The sequence below is a fragment of the Salmo trutta genome, chromosome 14, assembly GCF_901001165.1.
Source record: "Salmo trutta chromosome 14, fSalTru1.1, whole genome shotgun sequence".
Lineage (NCBI taxonomy): Eukaryota > Metazoa > Chordata > Actinopteri > Salmoniformes > Salmonidae > Salmo > Salmo trutta.
The window spans coordinates 16232396-16245861 of NC_042970.1; positions in this window are offsets into that span (position 1 = coordinate 16232396).

The following is a 13466-nucleotide window of genomic DNA, read 5'->3' on the forward strand; positions in this document are numbered from 1 at the left end:
CACGTGGGTAAAGCATTGTTTTGAAAATGTTATTTTTGATACATTTGATACTCTGATTGGTTAAAGATCATCCAATTGCTGATTATTTGTTTTGTACAACACCCCTCATCTGATGTCACAGCAAACAACTTCAGTCTCAGACTGAAGTATGTAGCGAACATAGACCAGCGGAAGAATTCAGTTTGAGTCGTCAGGCAAGTGTTGATGGTCAATGGACATCATGTGTTTTAGGCAGGGTTGGGTAGGTTACTTTTTAAATGTACTCCGTTAGAGTTACTAGTTACCTGTCCAAAGTTGTAATCAGTAACATAACTTTTGGATTACCCAAACTCAGTAACGTAATCTGATTACATTCAGTTACTTTTAGATTACTTTCCCCTTAAGAGGCATTAGAAGAAGACAAAAATGTATGTTACCAATTGAACAACATCTATTGCAGGATAAATCAATGTTAATTTTTACATAGCTGGCCATATATGGATGTTACATTTGACTTTATGGGTTGGTTATGTAGGCTTCTTCTAACCCATCACTTTCTACTACATATAATAATACGATTAAATGATTTATTTACATTAAAAACCAAAGTGTATCAGAATTTCAGTCATTCTAATACATGTTATACCCCTTGATCTTCTTTACCTGAGCAGGACCCCAAAACAACGGACTTATTAGCCCGCCCTACTCTGTTGTCATTGAGGACTGATTGGGCTCATTGATTCGAGTTGAAAAATAAATGGCATGCTTTGAGCACTACTGAAAAGGGCTATTTATATGTGAAAAATGAATGCAATATGCTGCATTTGCTATAGGCCTATTGTTTACCTTTTTGTTGGTGACACTTTGATATCTTAATAATATGCAGCTGTTTAAAGGGCAAATGCACAGATGAAACAATAACAAAAAGTCCACCCCGCCTCTGTTTTGTTAAAAAGCTGTGGGATGGGCCTGGAGAAATGTAACCACTCTCAGATTAATAATCAAATCAAAATCAAATCAAATTTATTTGTCACATACACATGGTTAGCAGGTGTTAATGCAAGTGTAGCGAAATGCTTGTGCTTCTAATACACAGAGCTATGGATGCAAGGACAGACCATCCATGATATCAAAATGATTGTTTTAACCATGTTATGAAGCTATACAGTGTTTATTTACAATGTTAACAAACATTGGAGAAAAACAAGCTTATATTTTGGGTTCTCATGGAGTGTGACTGTTGAACTAAGCTCATGAGGCATTTATAAGTTATATTCTTCAAGAATCAATGGATATACAGTACTAGTCAAAAGTTTGGACACCCATTGAAGGGTTTTTCTTTATATTTTCAATGTTCTACATTGTCGAAAAATAGTGAAGACATCAAAACTATGAAATAACAAATTCGAAATCATGTAGTAACCAAAAAAGGTGTTAAACAAATCAAAATAGCCAACCTTTGCCTTGATGACAGCTTTGCACACTCTTGGCATTCTCTCAACCAGCTTCATGAGGTAGTCACCTGGAATGCATTTCAATTAATAGGTGTGCCTTGTTAAAAGTACTTTTGTGGAATTTCTTTCCTTCATAATGTGTTTGAGCCAATCAGTTGTGTTGTGACAAGGTAGGGGTTGTATACAGAATATAGCCCTAATTTGGTAAAAAACCAAGTCCATATTATGGCAAGCACAGCTCAAATAAGCAAAGAGAAACGACAGTCCATCATTACATGAAGGTCAGTCAATGCGGAACATGTCAAGAACTTTCACAGTTTCTTCAAGTGCAGTCGCAAAAACCATCAAGCGCTATGATAAAACTGTCTCTCATGAGGACCGCCACAGGAAAGGAAGACCCAGAGTTACCTCTGCTGCAGAGGATAAGTTCATCAGCCTCAGAAATTGCAGCTCAAAAAAATGCTTCAGAGAGTTCAAGTAACAGAAACATCTCAACATCAACTGTTCAGAGGAGACTGTGTGAATCAGGCCTTCGTGGTTGAATTGCTGCAAAGAAACCCCTACTAAAGGACACCAATAATAAGAAGAGACTTTCTTGGGCGAAGAAACATGAGTTCCAACCGCCATGTCTTTGTGAGACGCAGGGTAGGTGAACGGATGATCTCCGCATGTGTGGTTCCCACCATGAAGCATGGAGGAGGAGGTGTGAGAGTGCTGTGCTGGTGACACCGTCTGTGATTTATTTAGAATTCAAGGCACACTTAACCAGCATGGCTACCACAGCATTCTGCAGCGATACGCCATCCCATCTGGTTTGCGCTTAGTGGGACTATCATTTGTTTTTCAACAGGACAATGACCCAACACACCTTCAGGCAGTGTAATGGCTATTTTACCAAGATGGAGAGCGATGGAGTGCTGCATCAGATGACCTGGCCTCCACAATCCCCCAACCTCAACCCAATTGAGATGGTTTGGGATGAGTTGGACCGCAGAGTGAAGGGAAAGCCGTTAACAAGTGCTCAGCATACGTGGGAACTCCTTCAAGACTGTTGGAAAAGCATTCCAGGTGAAGCTGGTTGAGAGAATGCCAAGAGTGTGCAAAGCTCTCATCAAGGCAAAGGGTGGTTACTTTGAAGAATCTAAAATATAATATATTGGTTACAACATGATTCAATATGTGTTATTTCATAGTTTTGATGTCTTCACTATTATTCTACAATGTAGAAAATAATCAAAATAAAGAAAAACCCTTGAATGAGTAGGTGTGTTCAAACTTTTAACTGGTACTGTACGTCCTTGAGTTGCTGAGGTGTTGGAGGATGTAGTTAAGGCCCATGTTGACGGCATTGTGCACAGACCTATTGGCTGGCTCTGCATGGGGTTGAGGAGGGCGTTGGTGGTGGTTTTGAGATGGTTTGAGTTGGACAAGGTGCTCAAAGGTTTTCATGATGACCAAGGTAAACGCTACAGGTCTGTAGTCGTTCAGGCCAGTCACCTTTTGTTTCTTCGGAACAGGGATGATGGTGGAGGATTTGAAACAGGCAGCTACAGTGCATAGTTCCAGAGACTGATTGAATGTCAGTGAAAACCGGGGAAAGCTGGTCAGCGCAGTGCTTTAGTGTGGTTGAGGAGACCCTTGAAGAGCTTGTTCACTTCCTGTTCTGTGTCCAGCTTGGGGAAGGCTGGACAGAGGGGAAGGTTGGGAGAGGGAAGGAGGGGGTGACATGGAAGAGACTAGTCAGGAGAGGGGTTGGGGGAGGGTGGAAGTAGATGGGATCGGGGCAGGGTAATGGGGGGGTTGAAGGGGGGTAGAATCCTGATGGCGGAGCGTGTTGTCAGCTGAGGGGCAAGATGGCTGAGGAGACTTGATGGCTGAGGTCTCTGTGATTCAAAACGACAGTAGAACTCGTTCAGCTGGTTTGGCAGTAGTGAGTCGTCTGGTGCCTTGGGGGGTCTTTGTTTGTAGTTTGTGATATGCTGGAGACCCTTCCAGACAGGAAAGCAGTCAGTGGTGAAATGCTGTTCTAGCCGCTCCTTTTTACAACTTTTAGCCACTTCAATCTCCTTGTTGAGCAGCTGTTTAGCAGTTCTATAGGCCTCTTTGTTGTTGCTCCTATGTGCCACCTCTTTGGCTGAGCGCAGAGCTCTGAGTTCAGCAGTGAACCAGGGTTTGTTGTTGAATTTGACAAAAGTTCTGGTTGGAATACAGTTTTCCTCAAATACACAGATTTCCCCTTCAGACCTTTTTTGTAGATGATATGGCTGCACTGTGAATGTTTATGTATATTTTCCTACATCCAATTACAAAATTTCTATCAGTTTTATACCCCAAAGCATCCATTTTTGTAAGCGTTACTGTGCAATAGGAAGTAACTAAATGCACCAAAATGTCTCACATTTTCTACATTACATGTCACCATGATACCTAAATGCTATTTATCAAGTTTATTCTGCTGATCTGTGTATTTTTATGTATATTGTATACCGTTCTTCGGGTCGGTACCCCTCCCAATCCACCAGATAGTGTATGCGACCACCCAAGCACTTGGAGTCAAGGAGGGCTTGGACGGAATAAGCTGGTGCACCGCCGACGTCAGAAGGGTGCGCCACAGGAGAATGGAGAGGGCTGTACCTCATAGGCTTGAGAAGGGACACATGGAAGGATGAGGAGAACCGGTAATGGTGGGGCAACTGGAGACGGTAGGTGACAGGATTGATGTGGTGTGTTATTTTGAAGGGACCAATGAACCGGAGACTGAACTTTTTGCAGGGGTCACGAAGCCGGATGTCCCGGATAGAGAGGCACACACGTTGCCCAGCGTGGAAGAGTGGAGTAGGTCAGGGGTGCCGGTCAGCAAACCGTTTCTGGGAGAGAGAAGCTTGATGGAGGTACCGATGTGCAGTCTCCCAAACCTGCTCGCTCTGTCGAAACCACTCATTGACGGCAGGCACAGTTCCGGGTTCTGTCTCCCATGGGAACACGGGGGGTTGGTATCTGAGGACACACTGAAAAGGAGTGAGATGGAGTGAGGAATGCACCAGGGAGTTCTGTGCGTATTCGGCCCAGGCTAGATAGCGACTCCACTCGTGTGGTTGGTGGGTGCAGTGTTGGCAAGGTACTTCCCTATTTCCTGATTCAGGCGTTCTGTCTGCCCGTTGGTTTGGGGATGGTATCCGGAGGATAGGCTGATGGAGACCCCCAGTCTGGGGTCCCCGATCCAAAACAATGTCTTCTGGGACCCCATACAGACAAAACACCTGTTGGAACATGTACTCAGCCATTTCCATGGCATTAGGTAGATGCCCAACATTTCAATAGGCTTTGCAATTGTGTGAGAAAAAAGAGTGATGGCCTCTGCTGAAAAGAGAAGGATTAGCTACCTATAGGCTAGGCCTACTATATTTATTTTTCAACGGGAGTATAGCCTACCTGGATGGCATGAAAATAAACCACGGGGAAAAGTGTCCTCCATTTGCTATTTAAGTGCATAGATGACATGTATTTTTCCTGCTGCCCCTGTTTTGACACAGGTGTATGATAATGGTCCTTTCTGATTTAAAGCAAATTTCACACATATATTATTTACTATACACTACCGTTCAAAAGTTTGGGGTCACATTAAAATAACATAACATTTATCAGAAATACAGTGTAGACATTGTTAATGTTGTAAATGACTAGTGTAGCTGGTAACCGCTGATTTTTAATGGAATATCTACATAGGCGTACAGAGGCCCATTATCAGCAACCATCACTCCTGTGTTCCAATGGCACGTTGTGTTAGCTTATCCAAGTTTATGATTTTAAAAGGCTAATTGATCATTAGAAAACCCTTGTGCAATTATGTTAGCACAGCTAAAAACAGTTGTGCTCATTAAAAGAAGCAATAAAACTAGCCTTCTATAGACAAGTAGAGTATCTGGAGCATCAGCAATTGTGGGTTTGATTATAGGCTCAAAATGGGTAAAAACAAATAACTTACGAGTCTATTCTTCTTCTGAGAAACTAAGGCTATTCCATGCGAAAAATTGCCAAGAAACTGAAGATCTCGTATAACGCTGTGTACTACTCCCTTCACAGAACAGTGCAAACTGGTTCTAACCAGAATTGAAAGAGGAGTGGGAGGCCCCGGCGCACAACTGAGCAAGAGGACAAGTACATTAGAGGGTCTATTATGAGAAACATATGCCTCACAAGTCCTCAACTGGCAGCTTCATTAAATAGTACTCGTAAAACACCAGTCTAAACGTCAACAGTGAAGAGGTGACTCTGGGATGCTGGCCTTCTAGGCAGAGTTGCAAAGAAAAAGCCATATCTCAGACTGGCCAATAAAATGTAAAAAATTAACATGGGCAAAAGAACAAAGACACTGGACAGAGGAAGATTGGAAAAAATGGACAGACGAATCTAAGTTTGAGGTGTTCTGCTCACAAAGATGCCGAAAAAATTAAAAGATGCTGGAGGAAAGCTTGATACAATCTGTCAAGCATGGTGGAGGCAATGTGATGGTCTGTGGGTGCTATGGTGGTGGTAAAGTGGGAGATTTGTACAGGGTAAAAGGGATCTTGAAGAAAGGCCATCACTCCATTTTGCAACGCCACACCATACCCTGTGAACGGAGCTTAATTGGAGCCAATTTCCTCCTACAACAGGACAATGACCCAAAGCACAGCTCCAAACTACGCAATAACTATTTAGGGAAGAAGCAGTCAGCTGGTATTCTGTCTAATGGAGTGGCCACCAGATCTCAACCCTATTGAGCTGTTGTGGGAGCAGCTTGACCATATGGTACTTAAGAAGTGCCCATCAAGCCAATCCAATTTGTGGGAGGTGCTTCAGGAAGCATGGGGTGAAATCTCTTCAGATTACCTCAACAAATTGACAACTGGAATGCCAAAGGTCTGCAAGGCTGTAAATGAAGGATTCTTTGACGAAATCAAAGTTTGAAGGACACAATTATTATTAATAAAAAAATCTTTATTTATAACTTTGTCAACGTCTTGACTATATTTCCTTTTGCAACTAATTTCGTGTAAGTTTTCATGGAAAACAAGGACATTTCTAAGTGACCCCAAACTTTTGAACAGTAGTGTATGTAAAGACAAGATTAAATCAAGAAAAGTCTGATGGGTGACAATATTAGCCTATCACTTGGGATTTATATACACTGCTCAAAAAAATAAAGGGAACACTTAAACAACACATCCTAGATCTGAATGAATGAAATAATCTTATTAAATACTTTTTTCTTTACATAGTTGAATGTGCTGACAACAAAATCACACAAAAATAATCAATGGAAATCCAATTTATCAACCCATGGAGGTCTGGATTTGGAGTCACACTCAAAATTAAAGTGGAAAACCACACTACAGGCTGATCCAACTTTGATGTAATGTCCTTAAAACAAGTCAAAATGAGGCTCAGTAGTGTGTGTGGCCTCCACGTGCCTGTATGACCTCCCTACAACGCCTGGGCATGCCCCTGATGAGGTGGCGGATGGTCTCCTGAGGGATCTCCTCCCAGACCTGGACTAAAGCATCCGCCAACTCCTGGACAGTCTGTGGTGCAACGTGGCGTTGGTGGATGGAGCGAGACATGATGTCCCAGATGTGTTCAATTGGATTCAGGTCTGGGGAACGGGCGGGCCAGTCCATAGCATCAATGCCTTCCTCTTGCAGGAACTGCTGACACACTCCAGCCACATGAGGTCTAGCATTGTCTTGCATTAGGAGGAACCCAGGGCCAACCGCACCAGCATATGGTCTCACAAGGGGTCTGAGGATCTCATCTCGATACCTAATGGCAGTCAGGCTACCTCTGGCGAGCACATGGAGGGCTGTGCGGCCCCCCAAAGAATGCCACCCCACACCATGACTGACCCACCGCCAAACCGGTCATGCTGGAGGATGTTGCAGGCAGCAGAACGTTCTCCACGGCGTCTCCAAACTCTGTCACGTCTGTCACGTGCTCAGTGTGAACCTGCTTTCATCTGTGAAGAGCACAGGGCGCCAGTGGCGAATTTGCCAATCTTGGTGTTCTCTGGCAAATGCCAAACGTCCTGCACGGTGTTGGGCTGTAAGCACAACCCCCACCTGTGGACGTCGGCCCTCATGCCACCCTCATATGGAGTCTGTTTCTGACTGTTTGAGCAGACACATGCACATTTGTGGCCTGCTGGAGGTAATTTTGCAGGGCTCTGGCAGTGCTCCTCCTGCTCCTCCTTGCACAAAGGTGGAGGTAGCGGTCCTGCTGCTGGGTTATTGCCCTCCTACGGCCTCCTCCACGTCTCCTGATGTACTGGCCTGTCTCCTGGTAGCGCCTCCATGCTCTGGACACTACGCTGACAGACACAGCAAACCTTCTTGCCACAGCTCGCATTGATGTCCCATCCTGGATGAGCTGCACTACCTGAGCCACTTGTGTGGGTTGTAGACTCCGTCTCATGCTACCACTAGAGTGAAAGCACCGCCAGCATTCAAAAGTGACCAAAACATCAGCCAGGAAGCATAGGAACTGAGAAGTGGTCTGTGGTCTCCACCTGCAGAACCACTCCTTTATTGGGGGTGTCTTGCTTATTGCCTATAATTTACACCTGTTGTCTATTCCATTTGCACAACAGCATGTGAAATTTATTGTCAATCAGTGTTTCTTCCTAAGTGGACAGTTTGATTTCACAGAAGTGTGATTGACTTGGAGTTACATTGTGTTGTTTAAGTGTTCCCTTTATTTTTTTGAGCAGTATATTATCACTTAAGAATGATGCCCAGCATAACAAACAATGCCTTTTTTGTAACTTTTTCGATAGGCCTATATGTTTTAATTAGGTTTGTATAATGTGAAGAAATAGCCTATTAGTTTATCAACATTTTAAGTTAAATGTTCGGATCTGTTGCGTCAGCCTTATTGCTTAAAAAAGTATTTTTGATGCTAGTGGTTGTATTAATGTGGTATCTATTGCATTCCACAACTGTCCCAGACTATCTTTGAATATTTATTTCTCGCTCAGAATAGGTAAACTTTTGTACTATGGGGGATAGTAGATTGACATACAGTGGGGCAGAAAAGTATTTAGTCAGCCACCAATTGTGCAAGTTCTCCCACTTAAAAAGATGAGAGAGGCCTGTAATTTTCATCATAGGTACATGTCAACTATGAGAGACAAAATGAGAAAAAAAATCCAGAAAATCACATTGTATGATTTTTTATGAATTTATTTGCAAATTATGGTGGAAAATAAGTATTTGGTCACCTACAAACAAGCAAGATTTCTGGCTCTCACAGACCTGTAACTTCTTCTTTAAGAGGCTCCTCTGTCCTCCACTCGTTACCTGTATTAATGGCACCTGTTTGAACTTGTTATCAGTATAAAAGACACCTGTCCACAACCTCAAACAGTCACACTCCAAACTCCACTATGGCCAAGACCAAAGAGCTGCCAAAGGACACCAGAAACAAAATTGTAGACCTGCACCAGGCTGGGAAGACTGAATCTGCAATAGGTAAGCAGCTTGGTTTGAAGAAATCAACTGTGGGAGCAATTATTAGGAAATGGAAGACATACAAGACCACTGATAATCTCCCTCGATCTGGGGCTCCACGCAAGATCTCACCCCGTGGGGTAAAAATGATCACAAGAATGGTGAGAAAAAATCCCAGAACCCCACGGGGGGACCTAGTGAATGACCTGCAGAGAGCTGGGACCAAAGTAACAAAGCCTACCATCAGTAACACACTACGCCGCCAGGGACTCAAATCCTGCAGTGCCAGACGTGTCCCCCTGCTTAAGCCAGTACATGTCCAGGCCCGTCTGAAGTTTGCTAGAGAGCATTTGGATGATCCAGAAGACGATTGGGAGAATGTCATATGGACAGATGAAACCAAAATATACATTTTTGGTAAAAACTCAACTCGTTGTGTTTGGAGGACAAAGAATGCTGAGTTGCATCCAAAGAACACCATACCTACTGTGAAGCATGGGGGTGGAAACATCATGCTTTGGGGCTGTTTTTCTGCAAAGGGACCAGGACGACTGATCCGTGTAAAAGAAAGAATTAATGGGGCCATGTATCGTGAGATTTTGAGTGAAAACCTCCTTCCATCAGCAAGGGCATTGAAGATGAAACGTGGTTGGGTCTTTCAGCATGACAATGATCCCAAACACACCGCCCGGGCAACGAAGGAGTGGCTTCGTAAGAAGCATTTCAAGGTCCTGGAGTGGCCTAGCCAGTCTCCAGATCTCAACCCCATAGAAAATCTGTGGAGGGAGTTGAAAGTCCGTGTTGCCCAGCGACAGCCCCAAAACATCACTGCTCTAGAGGAGATCTGCATGGAGGAATGGGCCAAAATACCAGCAACAGTGTGTGAAAACCTTGTGAAGACTTACAGAAAACGTTTGACCTGTGTCATTGCCAAAGGGTATATAACAAAGTATTGAGATAAACTTTTGTTATTGACCAAATACTTATTTTCCACCATAATTTGCAAATAAATTCATAAAAAATCCTACAATGTGATTTTCTGGATTTTTTTCTCATTTTGTCTGTCATAGTTGAAGTGTACCTATGATGAAAATTACAGGCCTCTCTCATCTTTTTAAGTGGGAGAACTTGCACAATTGGTGGCTGACTAAATACTTTTTTGCCCCACTGTAGGCTAGTGCTTTTGATGTTCGTTAGGCGTACTCATCTTGTTGGCTGACGAAAAGTAAATGTGGACAGTTCTTCAAATATCTTCAATATGAACCTTGGAATTGGATAAGGACGAGCGCAGTTGCGTCCCTGATGTGTCTGTCTTCACTTGTAGGCTGTGAGAAAGACCCAATCACGTGATGGAGAGCCCTATGAATAAGATGAGAGGTGCTTTGGAGTGGGCAGCATTTAGGTAGAAGGGCTGCAGATGGCAGATTTTTTAGGGTGCGTTATGGCCACACAAAGGGGATACCGCCAGGAAATTCAAGGCATTATCAAGTGCTTCTCAAATTGTGAATGAGAGACCGACGGTGTGTACAGCCTGCACAAAAAAACTAAGCAGAGCTCATGCCTTTCAAGCGACTTTTTTCAAATCATCATTAGAGTCGCATCGTGGAGCCTTACCATGTATAAAAAATCGAAACATATAGCCCAACGTTAGTAAAACTAAAGTTACATTGATAACTCAGGCCAATGAGTTCAATCTTGGTTTCATCAGTCCAGAGAATCTTAAGGTACTTTTTGGCAAACTCCAAGCGGGCCATTGGGTGCCTTTTCTTGAAGAGTGGCTTCTGTCTGAGCGCTCTACCATAAAGGCCTGATTGGTGGAGTGCTGCAGAGATGGGAGAACCTTCCAGAAGGACAGTCATCTCCACAGAGGAACTCTGAAGCTCTGTCAGAGGGACCGTCATGTTCTTGGTCACCTCCCTGACCAAGGCCCTTGTCCCCCGATTGCGGAGTTCGGCCGGCGGCCAGCTCTAGGAAGAGTCTTTTGTTCCAAACTTCTTCCATTTAAGAATGGAGGCCACTTTGTTCTTGGGTTTCTTTAATGCTGCAGACATTTTTTTTGGTCCCCTTCCGCAGATCTGTGCCTTGACATAATCCTGTCTCTGAGCTCTACAGACAATCCCTTGACTCCATGGCTTGGTTTTTAGACTCTGACATGCACTGTCAACTGTGGGACCTTTATATAGACATGTGTGTGCCTTTCCAAATCACATCCAATCACTTAAATTTACCACAGGTGGACTCATCAAGGATGATCAATGGAAACAGGATGTACCTGAGCTCAATTTCAAGTCTCATACCAAAGGGTCTGAATACTTATGTAAATAAGGTATGTTTTCTTTTTAAATTAGGAAAAAAATCAAACCTGTTTGCTTTGTCATTATGGGGTATTGTGTGTAGATTGAGAGGAAAAAAATATTTTATACATTTTAGAATAAGGCTATAGCGTAAAAATGTGTAAAAAGTCAAGGGGTCTAAATATTTTACGAATGCACTTGATGACTGTGTAGAAGCCACCGCGCACCCATCTTGGCAATCCTACACAATTGTAAAAAAAATTAATTGCCGCACAGTGGTGTCATAATACCCATAAAGTCTAGAGGTCAAACAGGGAAATGGTTCCAATTGTTTTCCCACCATTCATTTTTCTCATGGAGGATTTTAGAAACAGTTAAGGGGTGTGTCATGAGGGCTTACCCTGGCGTGGCGTTTTGTTAACCATCTAAATTGCTTTCAGGCCAAGTGACTTAAATATATTTTGTGCTATTTACTGACTCAAATGCAAATTAGCGTCAAAGTAGACATCATGCAAGACTACAAATCCCTGCAAGCTGCTCCACGTCAACTCTAGTTAACGCCTTTGCTAACAGGTAGTGTAAATTTAACTCCAGACCATTCACAGAATTACCAATTTATTCATTATTACATTTGTCTTCCCTGTGGCTCAGTTGGTAGAGCATGGTGTTTGCAATGCCAGCATGGTATGTGCAACGCCAGGGTTGTGGGTTCGATTCCCACGGGGGACCAGTACAAAAAAAAAAAAAAAATGAATGAAATGTATGTATTCACTACTGTAAGTCGCTCTGGATAAGAGCGTCTGCTAAATGACTAAAATGTAAATGTAAACTCTAAATTAAGCATATAGGAGTACATATTTTTTTGTTATCATCATGATAAAATAACCGCATGTGCGCAGTCCCTCAAATCATTTGGACAAAGTATCCTTTCTATTTTATTGAGCTTTGTTCAATTGTATTCTTCATACTATAAAATAATGCCACGGAATTCTAAGCTAATCTTGTCTGCTAAATGAACTAGTAGCCCACAGCAATTTGGCATTAACAGGTCAGTACCTAACATAAGGACAACTGAGAGTATGCTATTCTGAAATAGTCTACATATCACTGTGGTTTCCCTCTCCTCTTCCGTCACTCACCCCTTCCGCATCTCTGCATGTGTGTGACATTTTCTGTGACATTTTCTGTGACTTCTGTTGTGCAAGCAGCTTCTCCCACTCTCATTTGCAAAAAGTTGCTTATTAATGCTATTAAAACCCTCTGACAGCCTGAAAAGGAGTCGCTAGCAATTTCAAAACTGGGTAAAGTAGTCAAGAAACAGCTGCAGTCATGTTTTCCACATTTTCACATTTCCGCAAATAGTATCCCTTAGAGCCCAGACTTATCCTGCATGCATTCTTGGTAAATGGAATTTGTTGTATGATTTAATCTAAGACCTGAAACAAAGCACAGAGAGAAAGAGACAATAATTGATTGTGTGTGTGTATGAAGATGGATAAAGTTGTGGCTGGAGAATGTTAGCTCGGGGTGCAGGATGTGGTTTAAAGTGCAGGCCATTGTATGAGGTTGCAAGGTTTTTTTTTACTCATCATATTGTCTGTAAAACCACAATGAGGACAGAGACCTACTGAGCAAGTTTTCATTAATCATTGGGTACATCGTACGAAGAACATCAGAGTAATCTTAAATAGGGGCATAATTTATGTTCAAATTCACAACATAACATACATAGGCATTTCATCATTAAGACCTTTAGGAAATAATGTCTGGAGGGTGAAAATCCCAAAACATTCTCTTTTACTCAGAGTATTATTTATATCACCTCCCCTGTCTGATATCTTAACTTTCTCTATGCCACAAACTCTAAAAGATAGACATGTCATGCTTTAGGTCATTAAAATGTACTGCGATTGGATAATCCCTGTCGTTTCTCCTGATTGAACTTTTATGTTCACTGATTCTCTGTTTGAGAGAAGGAAATAGTTACACGTCAAAACATATATTCAGCCAGCTTTAGAACAAAGTTTGCTGGTGGATATTCAATAGTATCTCTGTCTCCCAAATAGTTAGCTAGGGCTGCCAATCCCTAAAGGTCTTAATGATTAAATGCCTATGTATGTTATGTTATTCCTACTTATTCCAGTTACTAATAAGCACGCACCCATTAACAAAAGGACTGTAAAAACGGATAAATCCCCTTGGATTGATGAGGAATTGAAAAATTGTATGGTTGAGAGGAATGAGGCAAAAAAGTA